The 20,221-nt window shown below is 39.3% G+C and overlaps 4 pseudogenes across 4 annotated transcripts; 3 read left to right on the forward strand and 1 right to left on the reverse strand.

The window, feature by feature from the left end:
- Nucleotides 1-2,146: 2,146 nt before the first annotated feature.
- AT3G42178 lies at nucleotides 2,147-7,807 on the forward strand (annotated as a pseudogene; the record flags this gene model as incomplete). The annotated part of the gene is made up of 1 exon: nucleotides 2,147-7,807.
- Nucleotides 7,808-8,411: 604 nt separating this feature from the next.
- On the forward strand, nucleotides 8,412-8,900 carry AT3G42179 (annotated as a pseudogene; the record flags this gene model as incomplete). The annotated part of the gene is made up of 1 exon: nucleotides 8,412-8,900.
- A 5,513-nt stretch (nucleotides 8,901-14,413) lies between these two features.
- On the forward strand, nucleotides 14,414-14,632 carry AT3G42181 (annotated as a pseudogene; the record flags this gene model as incomplete). Its single annotated transcript has 1 exon — nucleotides 14,414-14,632.
- A 1,602-nt stretch (nucleotides 14,633-16,234) lies between these two features.
- Nucleotides 16,235-20,191, reverse strand: AT3G42182 (annotated as a pseudogene; the record flags this gene model as incomplete). Its single annotated transcript has 1 exon — nucleotides 16,235-20,191.
- Between the last annotated feature and the right edge of the window lie 30 nt (nucleotides 20,192-20,221).

A 20,221-nucleotide genomic window follows, 5' to 3' on the forward strand; every position in this document is an offset into this window, starting at 1 on the left:
TTAGTGAATCGATTCAAATTGCCTTAAACCTACTCTCCAAATAAGAGATCGGTTGCAGTATTTAAGGGTCAAATTTTCTCAAAGTTCTTTTGTTCACACAATGAATTAGATGTCAAGATTAAGTTAGCAGAGAATAAGTGAAGTAAAAAGTAAACAAAGTAAAAAGACAACAGACTCATTGGTTGTGAAACGATTAAATAAAGAGCTATGAGTAGGATATTCTCAAGAAAATATTGGTTAGTAGATCTAATGAAAGCTAGGTTGTTATCGAACCATTCTTAAACTCAAACTCTAATTATGGAATAACCGGTGGTATTCCACGAAACTCCCTATGTCTATAGCTAAGAATAACCGGAGAAGCCGAGAGATCTTAGAATACCTAGAAAGACTCTAAAAAGACTGGAGAAATAACGAAAAGACTCAAAATCCTAAATCTATAATAACACTATATTTTACTCATTTTAGGCATGTATTTATCATCATTTAGCTTAGTGATCACTCATTGTTTCATATCATTTTGCATCACATTTAGCTTATTTTGCACACTTAGGCATTTAGGATCATCTTGCATACATATTACATGTTTTGGTGTGTTTTCAGGTGCAGAAGGAGCTTACAAGGAATCTACTCGACCCTCTACTCTATCAAACCAGGAGGGAAGCAACAGAGCAATCTACTCGACCAGTTACTTGATCCAGGCAACTACAGAGGAGGCAACAGACTCTACTCGACCCCCTACTCGACCAGTTACTCGATCAAGGGCAACCTACTCTACAAGACTTGTTGATCGTTCAAAGCGTCTTCTGATCCTTCTCATTCCCCACTCAACCATACATCTGAGCATAAGAATAGGAGAGGAAGAAGCAACTACTCGACCAATTGATCACTCGGAGCATGGAGGCAAAGGCGCAAACTTTGCAGCACCCTCTTTACTCGATCCCCAAGATCCAGCATTCATCAAAACCGCCTCAAGTCTCTTGTCTTCTAGTGAATCTAGGGTTTTCGAGATTATAGTATAAGTAGGTTCTTTGGAGTTTGTCCAAAGGACCAATCTTTTATTCTGTAGTTTTTCTTTGTGTTTTAGAATCTTGAAACATTAATTACTCTTAATTTATTTCGTTTTTGCATTTAGTTCCTTGAGCAAAGTTGTTTATCTTGTTTAGATCTACATTTTGATATGATTTTAGTAATTTCTGGGTTTGTGTTCTTCATTATGTTGCTTGAGTAGTGATTAGGGTTCTTTAGGATGGATTAGATTAGGGTAATCTCTAGGTTAGTCAGGTGGTTAAGATTAGGTTAGATCCCTTCTGGATTCGTTGGCCCCTATGCGATTTTGACTGGGTAATGTTGGAATTCGACCCTAGGTATTCCAGCGTCCAAAAGACGTTCAAATGGATGCCTGATCTACGAATAACAAGAGATTTATAGATTCTAGCCCAAGAGATTGGATGTTTAGACTGCTTATTGACTTTGGTAGATTGTTGTTTAAAGTCTGCCTTGCTATGTTTCATCAACGAGAGTTGAGATTAGGAAGTGGTAAGTTTATGAGGATCTCTGTCACGAGAGTGAATTGATCTGATTTTGAATCTATCATCTAGGGTATTTGCCTTTCGCATGTTAGCCACCTGATGAACCCTAGAGTTGCCCTTATCAATGGATCCATCCTTAGGACTTCTATTCTTCTTAGATTTATTTGTATTCATCCGTTTGTTGCACTTTTATTCACATGTTATTTGTGTCATCTTGTTGAGTTACCTTTATTGCATTTCAGTACTTAAAGTTCTCATTTTTGTTGTTTGAATCTTGATTTAGGATTGTTACTAGAAACCCACCATCATTATAATCTGGCTTATCTTATTTGTTTCTGTATACATCTTGATTGCTAACAATAACAGTGGACTAGATTGACACCCTCTATAGTTGCATCGACATGTTAGTGTTTATTGGGAATTGAAGTGAACCACAGTTCAACATATAACTAGGTGTAAAAACCTAGTTATCAATTTGGCGCCGTAGCCAATTCATTGTTGCATTGTTACATTCAAGATTTCAGAAAAAGTTAAGATCAAGTTCTTTTACATTACTCAAGTTACTTACTCATCTTTTCATCTACTTGTTTTTGTGGTACATGTACTAATCTTTGTGCATGCAAACTCGTTTCAAAGGTTCTGCACACCTACTACCTTTCAAAGACAGAATTGACAGAATCGCTCATGAGTTACAAGAAACCAAAGCAAAGGGAGCATGTGATCATCAAAGACCAGCTTCTATGGATCAACAGAACAGACCAGTTGATATACAAGACCCAACTAATGTTGAACAAAGAAACATTGGTGCTGGTGATCCCCGAAGAAATCATCACCAAAGACAAGGGATAGTGCCACCACCAGTTCAGAACAACAACTTTGAAATCAAGAGTGGTCTCATCTCCATGATCCAAGGAAACAAATTTCATGGTTTGCCTATGGAAGATCCCCTGGACCATCTTGATAGCTTTGATAGGCTCTATAGCCTCACCAAGATCAATGGTGTCACTGAAGATGGGTTTAAGCTCAGACTATTTTCCTTCTCTTTGCGAGATAAGGCACACCACTGGGAAAAGACTATGCCCCAAGACTCCATCAACTCATGGGATGATTGTAAGAAAGATTTTCTTGCCAAGGTTTTCTCTAATGCTCGCACAACTAGATTGAGGAACGAGATCTCATGCTTCACCCAGAAAAACAATGAAACTTTCTGTGAAGCTTGGGAGCGGTTTAAAAGCTACATAACTCAGTGCCCCCATCACGGTTTTAAGAAAGCTTCATTATTGAGCACACTGTACAGATGAGCTTTACCAAAGATGAGAATGCTACTCGACACTGCCTCAAATGGAAACTTCCTGAACAAGGATGTGGCAGAAGGATGGCAGTTAGTCAAAATTCTAGCACAATCTGATGGGTGCTACAATGAAGACTATGATCGCTCAGTGAGAGGAACTGGAGAAACTGAAGATAGACAGAGGAAGGATATCACGACCCTGAATGAAAAGCTAGATAAACTGTTGCTGGCTCAAGAGAAGCATATTCACTATATTACTCATGAAGAGCATTTCCAAATGCAAGAAGGGGGGAATGAATAATGATCAAACTGAAGAGCTCTGCTATATCCAGAACCAAGGAGGATTCAACAAGGGCTACAACAACATACAAGCCTAACCCGAACCTCTCCTACAGAAGCACTAATGTCGCTAACCCCCAAGATCAAGTGTATCCACCACAATAGAATCAGTGTAAGCCATTTGTTCAGTATAACCAAGGTTATGTCTCTAAACAGCAGTTTAATGGAGGATACCAACAATAGAATCCACCACCAAGGTTCATTCAACAACCACAACAAACCCCAGCATCACAAGATACTAACACAAAACAGTTGCTTCAACAAATTATTCAGAGTCAAACTACTGGAGCTCTAGTTCTGGAAAAACGATTGGCTGAAATTAATAGTGAAGTTGATTGTTCCTACAATGAGCTAAGAAACAAATATGAGGACCTAACATCCAAAATGATATACATGAAAAGCCAAGCTACTTCCAATACCTCCTCCAAGTATACATGGCTGGCCACATCCAGGAAAAGCCATTAAAAATTCCAAAGAATATGTACACGCAGTTACACTTCGCAGCGGCCAGAAACTACTTAACAACCAAACCACAAAAAAGATCACTGAGGTCAGTGAAGTTCAAGAAGGGTAAGATAATCATCAAAACAAAGTTCAAATTGATGAACCAACTAAACTTGATCAGCCTTCAGCCTCACTCAGCCCTCTACTCGATCCATCAAAGCCAACTTTTGAGAAAAGAAAAGCTGCGGTTGCTGAAAAGAATAAAGAATTTGCTCTGCCACCCTACAAACCAACTATGCGTTTCCGTGGAAGATTCAAAAAGGAAATAATAGAAAAATACAAAACCCTTTTTGATAAACAGCAAAAGGAGATTGAACTAAGAATGCCGTTAATGGATGCTTTCATGCTCATTCCACATTCCCACAAGTACCTGATTATGGAAAGAATCAAGGAAGTACAAGGGATGATGGTAATAGGCCATGAATGCAGTGCTATCATCCAAAAAAGTATAATACCAAGGAAGTTGGGAGATCCTGGATGCATCACCCTACCTTTCTCAGTAGGACCATTATCTTTCAATAAATACCTATGTGATTTGGGTGCCTCAATTAGTCTTATGCCCCTATCTGTAACTAGAAGACTGGGTTTCAGTAAATACAAGCCCAGCAGCATCCAACTGATATTAAATGATAGATCAGTCAGAATTTCCCATGAAGTCCTGGAAGACCTACATGTCAAAGTCGGATCAATTGAAATCCCACAGATTTCGTAATACTGGAGATGGATGAGGAGACAAAAGACTCATTAATCCTAGGAAGACCGTTCCTAGCGACGGCAGGGACAATTATCGATGTCAAGAAGAGAAAGATCGACCTAAACTTAGGGAAGTATACCCAATCTACGTAGATGAAGATGACATTCGACATAAACAAAGGTATATATGAAGAAACCAACAATTAATGGACAAGTCTTTTGGATCGAAGAGATGATATATTGGCTGACGAATTACTAGAAGAGCTTACAGTGCGAGATCACTTAGCAAGTGCCTTAACCAAAGATGTAGAAGAAGGGTACCTTCACTTAGAAACTCAGGGGTACAAAGAATATCTAGACGCCCGCAAGCCAATGGAAGAACCAGAAGAGTTTGAGGAATTGATTATTCCCTCAGAAGAAGTAGTATCGGGATGCACCATTAGCCCAATTACTGAAAAAACAAACTCTACCGAGACACTCAACCATGTTGGAGAGAATGCAAGTTCAGATGACTGGTCAGAACTCAAGGCTCCAAAGGTTGACCTTAAGCCTTTTCCAAAAGGTCTGAGGTACGCGTTCCTTGATCCAAACGATACATATCCCGTCATTATTAATAATGGATTAAGTGATGAACAAGTGCATCAGTTCTTAAATGAACTTAGAAAGTATAGGAGGGCAATTGGGTATCCATTAGCTGATATTAAAGGAATTCACCTAGTTTATGCACTCATAGGATCCATCTCGAAAATGAATCATATACTAGTGTTGAACCACAGAGGAGATTTTATCTGGATTTAAAAGATGTGGTTAAAAAAGAAATTCTTAAATTACTTGATGCTGATATCATCTACCCAATCTCCGATAGTACTTAGGTCTCTCCTTTGCACTGTTTACCTAAGAAAGGAGGTATGACTGTAGTTAAAAATGATTTAGATGAACTCATTCCCACTAGAACTATAACCGGACACAGAATGTGCATTGATTATAGAAAACTAAATGCTGCAACTATAAAGGATCATTTTCCTTTACCATTCATTGATCAAATGTTAGAAAGGCTAGCTAATCATGTTTATTACTGTTTTCTTGATGGCTATAATGGTTTCTTTCAAATTGCAATTCACCCTAATGATCAAGAAAAAACCACTTTCACCTGCCCCTATGGAATTTTTGCCTATAAGAGATAGACATTGGATGCTCCTGGAACTTTCCAGAGAAGCATGACTTCAATATTCTCGGATTTTATCGAAGAGATAATGGAGGTATTCATGGACGATTTCTCAGTCTATGGATCCTCTTTCTACTCATGTTTGTTAAATTTGTACAGGGTTCTAGAAAGGTGTGAGGAAACCAATTTGGTACTCAACTGGGAGAAGTGTCACTTCATGGTTCAGGAAGAAATTGTGCTGGGGCACAAGATCTCTGGTAAAGGAATTGAGGTTGATAAAGCAAAAATCGATGTCATGATTCAGCTGCAACCCCCTAAGATAGTTAAGGATATCAGAAGCTTCCTAGGCCACGAAGGGTTCTACATGAGATTCATAAAAGTTTTTTCAAAGATTTCTCGACCCCTCAATAGACTGCTGTGCAAGAAAACTAAGTTCAATTTCGATGAAGATTGTCATAAGGCTTTCCATTCAATAAAAGAGGCATTGGTGTTCAAGCACCCAACTAGGACTATCCATTTTAGATTATGTGTGATGCATCCGATTATGCAGTTGGAGCAGTTCTAGGCCAAAGGATTGATGGCAAACTTCACGTCATCTACTACGCCAGTAGAACAATGGACGTAGCTCAAACAAGATATGCAACCACGGAAAGGAGCTGTTAGCTGTGGTTTTTGCTTTTGAGAATTTAGAAGCTATTTGGTTGGCTCGAGAGAGAAGGTTTACACAGACCATGCAACACTAAGGCACATCTACGCCAAAAAGGAAACCAAGCCAAGGCTTTTAAGGTGGATACTATTACTTCAGGAGTTTGACATGGAAATCATTGATAAGAAAGGTGTTGAGAATTGAGTTGCAGATCATCTCTTTAGAATGAGGATTGAGGATTCAATCCCGATAGATGACACTATGCCCGAAGAACAACTGATGTTCTACGACCTTGTTAACAAAAACATCACCACAAAGGACATACTGGATGAAGCATATGCAGTTGAAGAAGAAAAGTTGCCATGGTATGTAAATTTAGTCAATTATTTGGTAAGTGGTATGATCCCTCAGAGTCAGGATGCATATAAAAAGAAGAAGTTCTTTAGAGAAGTCCACTATTACTATTGGGACGAACCATACTTGTAGAAAAAGGGAAATGATGGGCTATTCAGGGGGTGTGTCTCTGAAGGAGAAGTTCACGGTATATTGGAACATTGCCATGGCTTCACCTATGGAGGGCATTTCGCCACTTTTAAGATTGCCCAGAAAGTGTTGCAAGCAGGTCTGTGGTGGCCCACAATGTTTAAAGACACTCAAGAGTTCATAACAAAATGTGATTCATGCCAAAGAGTCGGGAACATATCCAGGAGGAATGAGATGCCACAGAATCCCATTCTTGAGGTAGAAGTTTTTGACGTACGGGGGATAGACTTCATGGGTCGGTTCAATCCTCCCTCATATGGAAATACTTACATCCTCGTAGCAGTGGATTACGTCTCCAAGTGGATCGAACCTATAACAACAAATGATCACAAAGTGGTTCTAAAAATGTTGAAGTCCATTATCTTTCCCAGAGATGGTATTCCCACGGTAGTAATAAGTGATGGAAGCTCGCACTTCATAAACAAAGTCTTTGAAAGTTTATTGAGAAAACATTGGGGTTAAGCATAAGGTTGCCACTCCCTATCATCCTCAGACCAGTGGCCAAGTGGAAGTGTCAAACAGGCAGATCAAAGCTATACTCACAAAAGTTGTTGGTAAGGGATTGGTCAGCTAAACTTGATGAGAACCTGTGGGCCTATAGAACTGCATACAAAACGTTTATTGGAAGAACCCCATTCCAGATGATATATGGGAAATCTTGTCATTTACTAGAAGAAGTGGAATATAAAGCCATTTGGGCAACCAAACTTCTGAACTTGGAAATCAAAGGAGCTCAAGAAACAGTTGACCTGCATGAACTAGAAGACATTAGGCTGGAAGCATATGAGAGTTCGAAGATCTACAAAGAAAGACCAAAAGCCTTTCACGACAAAAAAATCCACCAAAAGATTTCAACGTTGGAGACCAAGTTCTACTTTTCAACTCCATGCTCAAGTTGTTTCCAAGAAAGCTCAAATCCAGGTGGTCTGGACCTTTCACCATCAAAGAAGTAATGCCATATGTGGGCAGTTACTCTTATCGGGAAGGGAAGTTCTGAATTTACTGTAAATGGACATAGGGTCAAGCGTTACATGGCAGATTGTCCTATTCCTGAAAGAACTACAGTTCACCTCCAGGAGTCCATTAGTGCCTAAGATAGTAAGAAGTCTAGCTTAAGACTTTAAACTAGCTCGCTTGGGAGGAAATCCCATGTCTATCTCTGTACATATTTAATTTTAATATTTTGATATGCTTCTTAGTGTTTTTGGAATTTAGGAAATAAATCAGGATTTGTGGAGCTGTGGAGTCTGTGATGAAGAAACACCTACTACAAAAGCAATTTTACTCTATCAATTGGTCGAGTAGCACGTTTAAACGACCAAGCATGATGATCGAGTGGCTCACTTGTTTCCCAATCACTATATTACTCAGCGGATAATGCATGTACCCATCATACTCAACACGATTTGGTCAAACTTTCTTATCCCAACAAGAAAGTTTCGGAGACCATCCTCCTCCACTCATTCAAATCGACATCAAGGATAAGAATTTCAATCTTACTTCTTTTTCTCTTGTGAGCGCACCTAACTATCATCTCTCTCACTTGATTCCCTTAGCAAAACCATTCCCAACATTTCAATCTTGAGTTTTCATTAGACATCACTCATCCCTATTTCACTCGATCAAACCCATCGATTTTCTTTTTTGTTTTTGACTCACCTATTAAGCTTCGGTTTTGGTTTCTAAAAGTTCAGTTTCACAATGAGTTCAAACAGCAACGGATCTTCAATGGACGCCGAGCATGAGGCTGAATCCTGGTATACTAGGTCTGAGAGGGAGATGAAAGAGTACAAATGGTTTAATCAACAAACCGCCGAAGCTCTTGCTCGTGAAAGAAAAAGAGCTGAGATTGCAATAGGAAAAAGAGCCATGGCGGGAGAGAGAAGCCTTGTGGATGAAGACCTTGGTGGGGATGTAGACTATGTCACTGAAATAACTCCAAGAGCCACCAAATCCTTGATGAAGAAGACTAAGCTATCGCCGGATGGATACTATGAGCTTTTGGCGGTTCATGATTTCCATGGCACTCGATACCCTCACTCCCCAACTATGAATAAGCTTGGCATACCAGAAGATGTCGAGTACCTCTTTGAAAAGAGTGGTCTTTTGGGTCTCATGGCCAACCCTCACTCAGCCTACATGACAAAAGCGTTTCAGTTCCTTGCTTCACTAAAAGTAGAGTTGTTTTAGGGGCTATCTAGCCATGAATCGAGAGAAGAAGGGCTTGGGTATATCACCTTCAAAGTCTATGGAAAAGACTACGTTTTGGCCATCAAAACTCTTGAGGATATGTTCGGTTTCCCTAGAGGTACTCATGTTAAACCCAAATTCAAGAAAGAGGAGCTTTCAGATCTTTGGGTAACAATAGGAGATGACGCCTACTTCTCGTCTTCAAGGGCCAAGAGCAACGCAATCCGCAACCCCTGCATCTGTTACTTCCAAAAAGCAATGGCTAACGTTTTCTACGCAAGGGAGAAGACTGGACCGATCAACAATGGCGAGTTAGAGCTGCTGGACATTGCACTAAACGATCTTCTAGTCTACACCAAGAACAAAATGCCTATGAAGGGTGACACAAACGATGCTTCACCATCCACGCGTTTATTGAATCAACTTTGTAGTTATATGAAATGGGCACTAGCTAATAAGCACAAGAGAACAATTTCTATAGGAGGGGTGATAACACTTATACTACTGGCTTGTGGAGTGCCACTTTAGTCGACTCCCTTTGCCCCAAGATGGATTGACATTCCTCACCGGAAATGGGCCTTGTTCATTGAGCATCAACATCATATAGGGATGCACATTCTCAAGTTTCATCACAAAACGGCCATGGATGGTAGGATTGTCCTACCCTGCCAAGAGCTCACAACCATCACAGTAAGAGGTAACATCGATTTCAACACGCCTAGTGAGACGCTTTTCTTCATGGATAGGGCACCCCGACAAGAGAAGCTCTAGACAACAAAGAAAGGGCTGAGGTTCCATTTTAAGGAACACAATCCTCCATCAAGAGTGAGTAAAAGTTTGAGTGAAGCACACAAGAACATTGGTTCAGTAACCGCTTGGAATAAGTTTCAAGACAAGATGTTGGCAAAATGTGGCAAGACCATATCAGCAATTCAAGCTGCATTAAGCTGCTCATCCTCAGGCGCCACCATGATAAGAGAGAATCGACCTGAAGAAGTAGCTCCAACAAGACACAGAGTTTCACCGCCAAGGCAATCGGCCTATGAGCAACGGGAGGTAAGTCGCCCCCAAGCTTCTGCAAGACATTTATCTCATGAGCACCGCGAGCAGAAAATGAGAAGAAGAACAAGAGTGGTTCGCCCAAGGAGCAAGGACCGTCTTATGAGAAACAGGAGATCACTCAACCAAAGTGCTCAACGTGGTATCGAGCAGAGTGTCAAGCACGATCTGTAGGCTCAGAATGAGCAGAGTATCGAGCAAGAGTAATGGGATCAAGACGGGCAGTACTCGAGGATGAATTGGGATACATAGTATGGCATCAATGAGCAGGAAAACACCTCTGACCGCTAAGGTAACACCACCACATCCATTGTATATATAATAGTTTTTTTTTTTTTCTTTGTTTGTTCTTTGTTTTGGTCTTAAATTCTTTCTCAGATTTTTATTACACAATGGATTGTGTAATTTAAGTTTGGGGGAGGTTTCAAGACATGTTTGACATTATGTTCTCTTTTCTTATTTCAAATTTTGCATCATCTAAGGCATAGAAAAAACCATAAAAATTTGATTTTTTTTCAGAAAATGATATCATAAAAAATAGAGGGTCATGTAGATTACATATCATTTTAGGATTGTAAGAGTGTTTGCATTTAGGATTGCTCATTTGCATTGGGGATAATGATGATTTCAAACCGTTGAGTATGTAAACTCAATGAAGTTCAATGCCCAGGTTGTTAGTTCTCTGTTGTATAACTGATTGTTTCTCTAAAGTAAGAGTGCACCCTGCATTGAATTTACAACTTGACTTTACTGCTTTGATTTGAAACTCGCTAATCTGATGCCATTCCCTATCTATTAGAACCTGAACTGAATTTGCAATTATCATGTCAATGCATTGTTTTTGAACTCATGGCTACCATATACATACTTGGTTTATCTTATTCACTTCACCACCCTTTGTTAATCCATGTAGTTGACTCTCATCTTTAGAGCAGTTTCCATTACCCTGAACTTAACCTTATTTCAAGCCAAAGATCATTTTGTGTGTGATTGTGAGTTCTTTTTTAGATTTAGCTTGGTATAACGTGTTAGGTATGAGCCGACAAGAGTAGTCTTTCATGTAGACCTAGCTCACGCTATTTGGGTTAGCTAGGACTAGGTGGAGACTTGTATTTGGGATTGGGATTGTGTATAGAATGAATGGAAAAGAGAATGAGAATGAAAAAGAAAACAAAAAAAAAAAAGAGTAAAAGTTTAGAGTTCTGAAGGGGGATACAAAAGAAAGTGTTAGTCTAGTAAATGGTTTGGAATTCAAAGAAAGTTAAGCATTTTCATTCAAAGAAAATGATAAAACGCCCTCTGTGCTAAGATTAGAAGAAAAGCCTTAAAGTTGTCAAAGTGTAAAACCAAACCCGCGAGACTCTTGAATCGTTTTAAAGAAACACCCCTTAGAACTTGAACCAAAAGAGAGAAAGAATGAGTATAAGTGTAGAGTTAGGACATCTAACGGACTGAGATCATCTTCTGAGCTTTCATACTTTATATCATTTGGTAGATGGGAGTCTATTCTTGGATGTGTTCGTTGGCTCTAACCTTTAACATTCTGCTAAAGCTCAATCTTTTCTATAAGAGTCCCCTGTTACTCGGCCAATTCATTAGAGGGACAATTTTTGTCTCTTAGCCTTAGCCCCTAAACCAAATGAGTTCATAAACATTGCATTGCTTGATCCACTGTTCGTGCTTAAAAATGTTAAAGGAAATTCGCTAATGTGAATGCTTGAATAGATTAAGGCAGTTGTTAGGTTGCACTATGACGCGTATTGTAGCACCCCTTATAGGGAAGTAAGAAGTCTGGAGGAGTTGAGCAGGATTTTGAGCTTTTGCGTGAGTTAAGTAAGCTTCCATTGAAGGAGAAGGGGAAGAGCAAAGGTGAACTCCATGGAAGAAGAAAAACCTTACTGGAGGACAAAGACGAGAAGAAAGGTGATTATGTTGCCCTCGCTTTAAACCCGTCTCAAATTGAATTGAAATGACTTGACCCGCGAGAGTGGTTCCCAAAGCTTAGAGAAGTGAGAAGAAATCCGATTAGGGAAGAAAGAATAGGATGAAATTAAAGGATTCATCGATCGAGAGATCAAGCTGAATCACCCGACCAAGAAATCTATGGTTGAGAGCTTGGATTCAGAAGAACTTTTGAGACTTTGAAGATTTTTGAGGAGAAGATGATTATTTTTGTCTAAGTGTTTGGAATGAATGAATGAGGGTTGCGTTATTTATAGAAGAGAAGGAAACTTGGAGCCGAATCCATTCAGGCGAAGCCATGCAAATCAAATATGGCAAACTTTGTGACCAAGTCGGCTTGCATGGAGCCGAAGCGAACAAAACTTGGCGCCCTAGTCCCTTGGTCGGACGCCATTCAAAATGCTTGCCATTTGTTGTTGCCACGCGGCCGAATTCTCTTGCATGTGCGAGTTGTAGAACGTGCCTCGCCAAGTGTCAACGGACGTGAGCCAAGTGTCCTAGGACGCTAACTCTCGCCAAACGATCGGACCGTATATATAAACCACCCTCTTCAGTTCCGAACATTCCTCTTGAGAATCCAAAAATAACTAAGAAGTTTTTAAGAGTTTCTAGTGAGTTTTAAAGAGAGTTTCCGAGAGTTCTAGGGAGAGTTTTTGCGAGAGCTTTTAGAGGAGTTCAAGAGAGGTTTCATGGAGAAGGCGGAGGAAGATCTTGACGAGAAAGTCGGGTAACCAAGATCGCCGGTGAAGCATTCCGAGCCTTAACCTCTCGAGCCGTTTCTAGTTCTATGAGTTCGCGTCCACCTTTTCTTGTTGCATTCTCATGCTAGGGTTTCATTCATTCTCGGATTTGGTTACATGTTGATAAGCTATGACCTTAATGCATATAGCTCACTTAGAAACCTCACCGTTCATTTCTTCACTACATGTCTAAAATCCGGCTAGGTTAAATGAATCTCATACAGAACTCATCACCCATCATGCTTGTCTTTGTTATTCTTAATCCAGCTAGGTTACGTTGTGTGTTGCATTTAGTTTTCTAGGGCTTGCTTGTTTGTTTGTGTGTTTCTTTGCTTGTTGAGTCTTGTAAGTCCTGCTTGAGTGTCGCCATCTTCAAATCCTTGTCGGATGAGAGATGTGCATTTTTGTATTGTTGAGTCTAGGTGATCTTGGACGCGGAGTCCATGGATCGTAGATCGAGTCTAGTTTAGGGTGCTGCTATTTCCTGCCTGTGTATGTGGAACCTTCGAGCCTTGGTCCCAAGGGAACGATCGTTGGTTAGTCTCAGAACCTAGGCCGATGGTGCATGACGATGCATTATGGGCTTATTGGTATCCTGTGTGGGTTCAATAAAGTCGTGATCTTGTTGGTTTCTTGTGTGGGTTCAACGAGTGGTTGGTTTGTTTGACGGATCCATGTAGGAGAACTTAACTTCCGACGTTTTGTGTGAGGAGGAATAGAGCACAGGACCCATAGGTCGTGTCTAGGTCGAGTCTAGGTTGAGTCATAGGTCGTGTCTAGGTCGAGTCTAGGATAGATCAAGTCTTGTCATGTTTGTGTGTCTTGTGTTTTTCTTTGCTTCCGCATGTTTTTCTGATCCATGTTGTCTTCTTTCTTGCTTGCTTTCGTTCATTAACCTCCCTCTAGGATTGAACTGCATTAGACAGCTTAGAATTGCCATAGGTTGTGTGCTGCATGGTCCCGACTCACTTAGTAATGCTAGATTACTCATGATTTTACTTGTCTTTCAGGCGCCTGTAGTCTCGGACGTCAAGACGAAAGACGAACGCAAGGCCATTCGGACTAGGTTATTATTTTTCTTTAGTTGCTTTTGTAAAACCTCATTTTGTATCTCTACGAGTTTTATATGCGGATCCGTTTACTAATCGTTTGCTTTTTGTGGGTTTTATTCGAATAAGTACAAAGGGTTTTACAAATGCGGATGTTTTGAGATGATACAAGGCTTTGTCCGAGCCGCACAACACTAGGTTCATCGCAAGGGCTGGCAAACCTACGCGGGGAATCTCGTGGGGAGATGACCGGATGCGGTTTGGCCGTGGACTTGGAACCCCGAGACTTTGGCCGAGTTGCGAATGGTTCTCTCCATCTGTGATGCCCACCCGAGTCAGGCGTGGTTAGTCCGGTCATGGCCAGGCTCGGGGGTGTTACAAGTATGGCTAAAGTTTTTAAGAAGGATCTATCACCTTGCAACCTAGAATTAGCTACATGGACATTGATCTCACCCGCACTATATGCATGCTTCGGTTTTTGAATCCCCACCTTCAATCCTCTCCTTCAACTTAAGATTTTTTGTTTGCTTGAGGGAAGCAAGAGATAAGTTTGGGTGAGTTGATAACACTGTATTTTACTCATTTTAGGCATGTATTTATCATCATTTAGCTTAGTGATCACTCATTGTTTCATATCATTTTGCATCACATTTAGTTTATTTTGCCCACTTAGGCATTTAAGATCATCTTGCATACATATTGCATGTTTTGGTGTGTTTTCAGGTGTAGAAGGAGCTTACAAGGAATCTACTCGACCCTCTACTCTATCAAACTAGGTGGGAAGCAGCAGAGCAATCTACTCGACCAGTTACTCGATCCAGGCAGCTACAGAGGTGGCAGCAGACTCTACTCGACCCCCTACTCGATCCTCTACTCGACCAGTTACTCAATCAAGGGCAACCTACTCTACAAGAATTGTTGATCGTTCAAAGCATCTTCTGATCCTCCTCATTCCCCACTCAACCAGACATCTGAGCATAAGAATAGGAGAGGAAGAAGCAACTACTCGACCAATTGATCACTTGGAGCATGGAGGCAAAGGCGCAGATTTTGCAGCACCCTCTTTACCAGATCCCCAAGATCGAGCATTCATCCAAACCGCCTCAAGTCTCTTGTCTTCTAGTGAATCTATGGTTTTCGAAATTTTAGTATAAATAGGTTCTTTGGAGTTTGTCCAAAGGACCAAGCTTTTATTTTGTAGTTTTTCTTTGTGTTTTACAATCTTGAAACCTTAATTACTCTTAATCTATTTCGCTTTTGCATTTACTTCTTTGAGCAAAGTTGTTTATCTTGTTTAGATCTACATTTTAGTATGATTTTAGTAATTTCTGGGGTTGTGTTCTTCTTTTTGTTGCTTGAGTAGTGATTAGGGTTCTTGAGGATGGATTAGATTAGGGTAAGCTCTAGGTTAGTCAGGTGGTTAAGATTAGGTTAGATCCCTTCTGGATTCGTTGGCCCCTATGCGATTTTCACTGGCTAATGTGGGAATTCGACACTAGGTATCCAGCGTCTAAAAAACGTTCAAATGGATGCCTGATCTACGAATTCCAAGAGATTTGAAGATTCTAGCCAAGAGATTGGATGTTTAGACTTCTTATTGACTTAGGTAGATTGTTGCTTAAAGTCTGCCTTGCTATGTTTCATCAACGAGAGTTGAGATTAGAAAGTGGTATGGTTATGAGGATCTTTGTCACGACAGTGGATTTATCTGGTTTTGAATCTATCGTCTAAGGTATTTGTCTTTCGCATGTTAGCCACCTGATGAACCCTAGAGTTGCCCTTATCAATGAATCCATCCTTAGGACTTCTAATCTTCTTAGATTTATTTTTATTCACCCCCTGATTGCACTTTTATTCACCTGTTATTTGTGTCACCTTGTTGAGTTACCTTTTATTGCATTTCAGTACTTAAATTTGTTGCCTATATGGTTTTGCTCGACCCTGTGATCAAGTAGGGTACTTAAAGTTCTCATTTGTGTTGTTTGAATCTTGATTTATGATTGTTACTAGAAACCCACCATCATAATTTGGCTTGACTTAGTTGCTTGTGTATACATCTTGATTGCTAGCAATAACAATGGAATAGATTGACACCCCATATAGCTGCATCGACATGTTAGTGTTTAAGGGGAATTGAACTGAACCACATTTCAGCATATAACTAGGCGTAAAAACCCAGTTATCAATCTAAAACATAGATAAACTCAGAAAAAGGATTATATCACTTAGTCATCAATCACCTCACATACTAGTCATTCTTAGTTATTAATATCCCATTTTAATAACCTTGACTAGGAACTTCAATAATTTATGTCATTATCCCCTTACAGGGTTTCATGATCAAGTCACGTACTTGATGACCTATAAGAATGATATTAATTATTTAGGACTATTATTTAATCATCAAATAAATAAATAATATTAAAACAAATTTAATTAATTTGAAAATAAATCCAAACGTATTTTAACATGAACATCATATCATAAAATAAAAAACCTCCCACTAGAAATAAGATCACATCTTTATAAATCTAATGCCAATCACAGCAGTATGCCTCTCATGCTTCGGCTGCGGAAGAGGTTTTGTAAAAAGATCAGCAACATTTTCATCCGTTGAAACTCGGCTAATCTTCACATCACCTCTACCAGTAATCTCATGAATGAGATGATATCGCCTTTGTATGTATGGATTTCTGGTGTGATCTAGGTTCTTTTGCTTGCGCGATGGCACCATTGTTATCACACCAAGTTCAGTAATGAACTTCCTAATCCAAACAGCCTCCTTACCCGCTTCTGAAGCAGCTATATACTCAACTTTAGTTGTAGAGTCTGCCACAATGCTTTGTTTGGAACTCTTCCAACTCATTGCTCCTCCTTTGAGACAAAAGACAAATCCAAATTCTGATCGGAAATCATCTTTGTCTGTCTGAAAGCTGGCATCAGTATAACCACTCACAACAAGTTCCTCACTTCCTCCATAGACCAAAAACTTATCCTTAGTTCTTCTCAAGTACTTAATGATGTTCTTGACTACTATCCAATGACTTTCACCTGGATGAGATTGGTATCAGATCGTCATGCTCAAAGCACATGCAACATCTAGGCGATGAGCATAACATACATGATAGATCCTATAGTAGAAGCATATGGTATCTTACTCATCCGCTCTCGCTCATCATGTGTCGAAGGACACTGAGTCTTGCTAAGAGTTATGCCATGAGACATTGGTATAAAGTCTTTCTTAGAATCATGCATATTGAACCTGTGTAAGACCTTATCTATATAAGTATCCTGACTTAGTCTAATTATTTTGTTTAATCTATCTCTATAAATTCTTATTCCAAGAATATAGGCAGCTTCACTTATGTATTTCATCGAGAAACAACTTCCAAGCCAAGTCTTAACAGACTGGAGCAAAGGAATGTCATTTCCGAGGAGGAGTATGTCATCTACATACAATACCAAAAATGTGACTGCGCTCCCACTAGTCTTCTTGTAAAGACAAGGTTCTTCTTCGTTTCTAATGAAATTAAACTCTTTGATTGCCTCATAAAAACGAAGATTCCAACTTCGAGATGCTTGCTTCAATCCATAGATGAAGCTTGCATACCTTCCTAGCAACTTCAAGAACAGTGAAACGTTTAGGTTGTCTCATGTACATTCTCTTCGAGATTTTCATTAAAGAAAGCTATTTTCACATCCATTTGCCAAATCTAATAGTCATAATGAGCAGCAGTTGGTAGGAGAATCCGAATGGACTTAAGCATTGCAACTAGAGAATAGGTTTCATCATAGTCAATACCATGAATTTGCTTGTAACCTTTCCCAATCAGTCTAGCTTTGTGTATCTGTATATTACCATCCATGTCAATTTTCTTCTTGAAAATCTATTTACACTCTATGGCTTTTCACAATCAGGTAAATCAACCAAAGTCCATATTTTGTTTTGTGACATGGATTCCATTTCGTATTTCGCGGAACCTGTTTTAGGAATCAGGGCCCATCAGCGCTTCTTCGTATGATGTAGGTTCATCACTCTCTATAATAAATAGATCATGATCATCCATCATCCAATCTCCAAATCTATCGGGTTCGTGATGGCTCCTTTTGGACCTACGTACCTCAGGTTCCACAAGTAAAGGTTCTACGACTCTTCGTAGATCCAACTGATGTTCATCCTGAGAATTTGGAACATCACCATGTGGTTATCAAACTTCTTTGAGTAATACTTTACTCCCACAAGTTTCTTTTGAAAGAAACTCTCTTTCCAAAAAAGCACCATTTCAAGCAACAAACACTTTGTTGTCAGTAGGGTGGTAAAAGTAATAACCTTTGGTCTCTTTCGGATAACCTACGTAATAACACTTATCACATTTGGGTCCAAGCTTATCAGTAATCAATCGTTTGACATAAGCTTCACAACCCCAAATTTTCAGAAAAGACAAATTAGGAACCTTTCCAGTCCATATCTCATATGGTGTCTTCTCAACTGATTTTGATGGACATCTGTTGAGCATAAACGGAGACGTTTCTAGAGCATATCCCCAAAAGATGGAAGATCTGTGTGACTCTTCATCGATCGAACCATATCCAATAAAGTTTGATTTCTCCTTTCAGACACACCATTCCATTGTGGTGTTCCCGGAGGCGTGAGCTGTGAAACAATTCTACACTCTCTGAGATGATCACGATCTCATCGACGAGCTTTAATTGATTTGCCAAGTTGATTTTGTATTTCATTTTGGAACTCTTGAACTTTTCAAAGGATTCAGATTTACGTTTCATAGGATAAACATAACCATATCTACTGAAGTCATCAGTAAATGTAATGAAGTATTGATAGTTTCCTCTAGCACTTGTCGTCATTGGCCCATATACATCTGTATGTATAAGGCCCAATAAGTCACTAGCCCTTTCACTGTGTCCAGTAAACGGGGCTTTAGTCATTTTTCCCAACAAACAAGATTCACATGTTTCATAAAATTCATAATCAGTTGAGTTCAAAAGTTCATTACTATGAAGCTTTTGAATGCGTTTCTCGTTTATATGGCCCAAACGACAATGCCAGAGAAACGTTGGATTCAAGTCATTAGACTTAAATCTCTTGTTACGAATGTTATAGATTGGCATGCTTTGGTTTAGAACATATAGCCCATTCTCTAATAGAACGCTACCATAAAACATATCATCTCGCTCAAATGAACAACATTTGTTTTTGATCAAAAAGTGAAAACCTTCAAGTCCAAACATGAAACAGAGATGATATTCTTGTTTAAAGCAAGAACATAGTAGCAGTTCTTGAGCTCCAAAACTATGCCTGAAGGTAAAGACAACGACTATGTTCCCACGGGCAATGTAGAGACTTTTGCTCCATTAGCCACACGTAGGTCCACTTGTCCTTTCTCAAAAGTTCTAGTGTTGTTTAGGCCATGCGCATTTACACAAATGTGAGCACCACAAATGGTATCCAATACCCAAGGAGTAGAACCAAAAGTAGTAACATTGACTTCTATAACATAGATACTCGAAGAATATATATTGAATATTTTCTTCTTCTCTAGATCTTCCAAGTGTTCAGGAGGGTTTGATCTATTCAATTTGTCCTTCTTAAGGACATCTCGAACTGAATAGGAACTTTGAAGGTTTGACATAACTGTCGAAAAAGAAAGCAGAAATTAATATGATATTCATAAATTTTGAATTTTCGACAATTAAGAAAAGTAACACTATACTCAAAACAAATTTCCTCTAATGAGTACAATGATCCAAGATCCATATTTTGTAGGAGCTCAGAAACCGAATTGAGAAACAAGTACGAATAAATATATGACAGTTTGATATGATAGTTTTTTCCTTAATTCAATAAATTGGCCGTAAGTGCTTTTTGGACATCACGATTTATGAATCCCAGGATACAACCGATCACGAACTAATACCCGAGCACATAAGTATTAGACTCAAGCGAACTTGATCTACGATATACTCTCAAAACTACTAAACTAAGAACTTACTTTTAAGAAGCAATAGAGAGGAGAGACTTTAGAATTTAGAGTGTTTTGTGTTTGAGAGCTTGAGAAATAATGAGAGGCTGGGTCTCTTCATATAGTAGAGGGAAATAGGATTTTGGGAGAATATTCTCAGGATATGCATGACATATTTTGAGACTATCCTGAGAATATGAAATATTTTGAGAATATAGAATATTTTGAGAATATGGAATATTTTGAGAATATTTCCATAAGATTCAACTCAGCAAGCCCAATAACTCACAAATATGACGGCCAGATGGTGAACATGATGTCTTGAACCATCCGAAGTTTAATGCAAACTTAGACAACAAGTATAACACAACTTCATTTTCTCGTAGAACGAGGTTCTCTGTTTGTGTTCATTGTGGCCTTGAACATGTCTGGTTAATCATGAGTGAACTTGGAGAGTATAGCCTCACATAATCTCCTAGAAACGGCCCCATTTCACACTCACAAGGTGATTTACTAGCTGCTTGTATTTA

The sequence above is a fragment of the Arabidopsis thaliana genome, chromosome 3 (genome assembly GCF_000001735.4).
Source record: "Arabidopsis thaliana chromosome 3, partial sequence".
Classification (NCBI taxonomy): Eukaryota; Viridiplantae; Streptophyta; class Magnoliopsida; order Brassicales; family Brassicaceae; genus Arabidopsis; species Arabidopsis thaliana.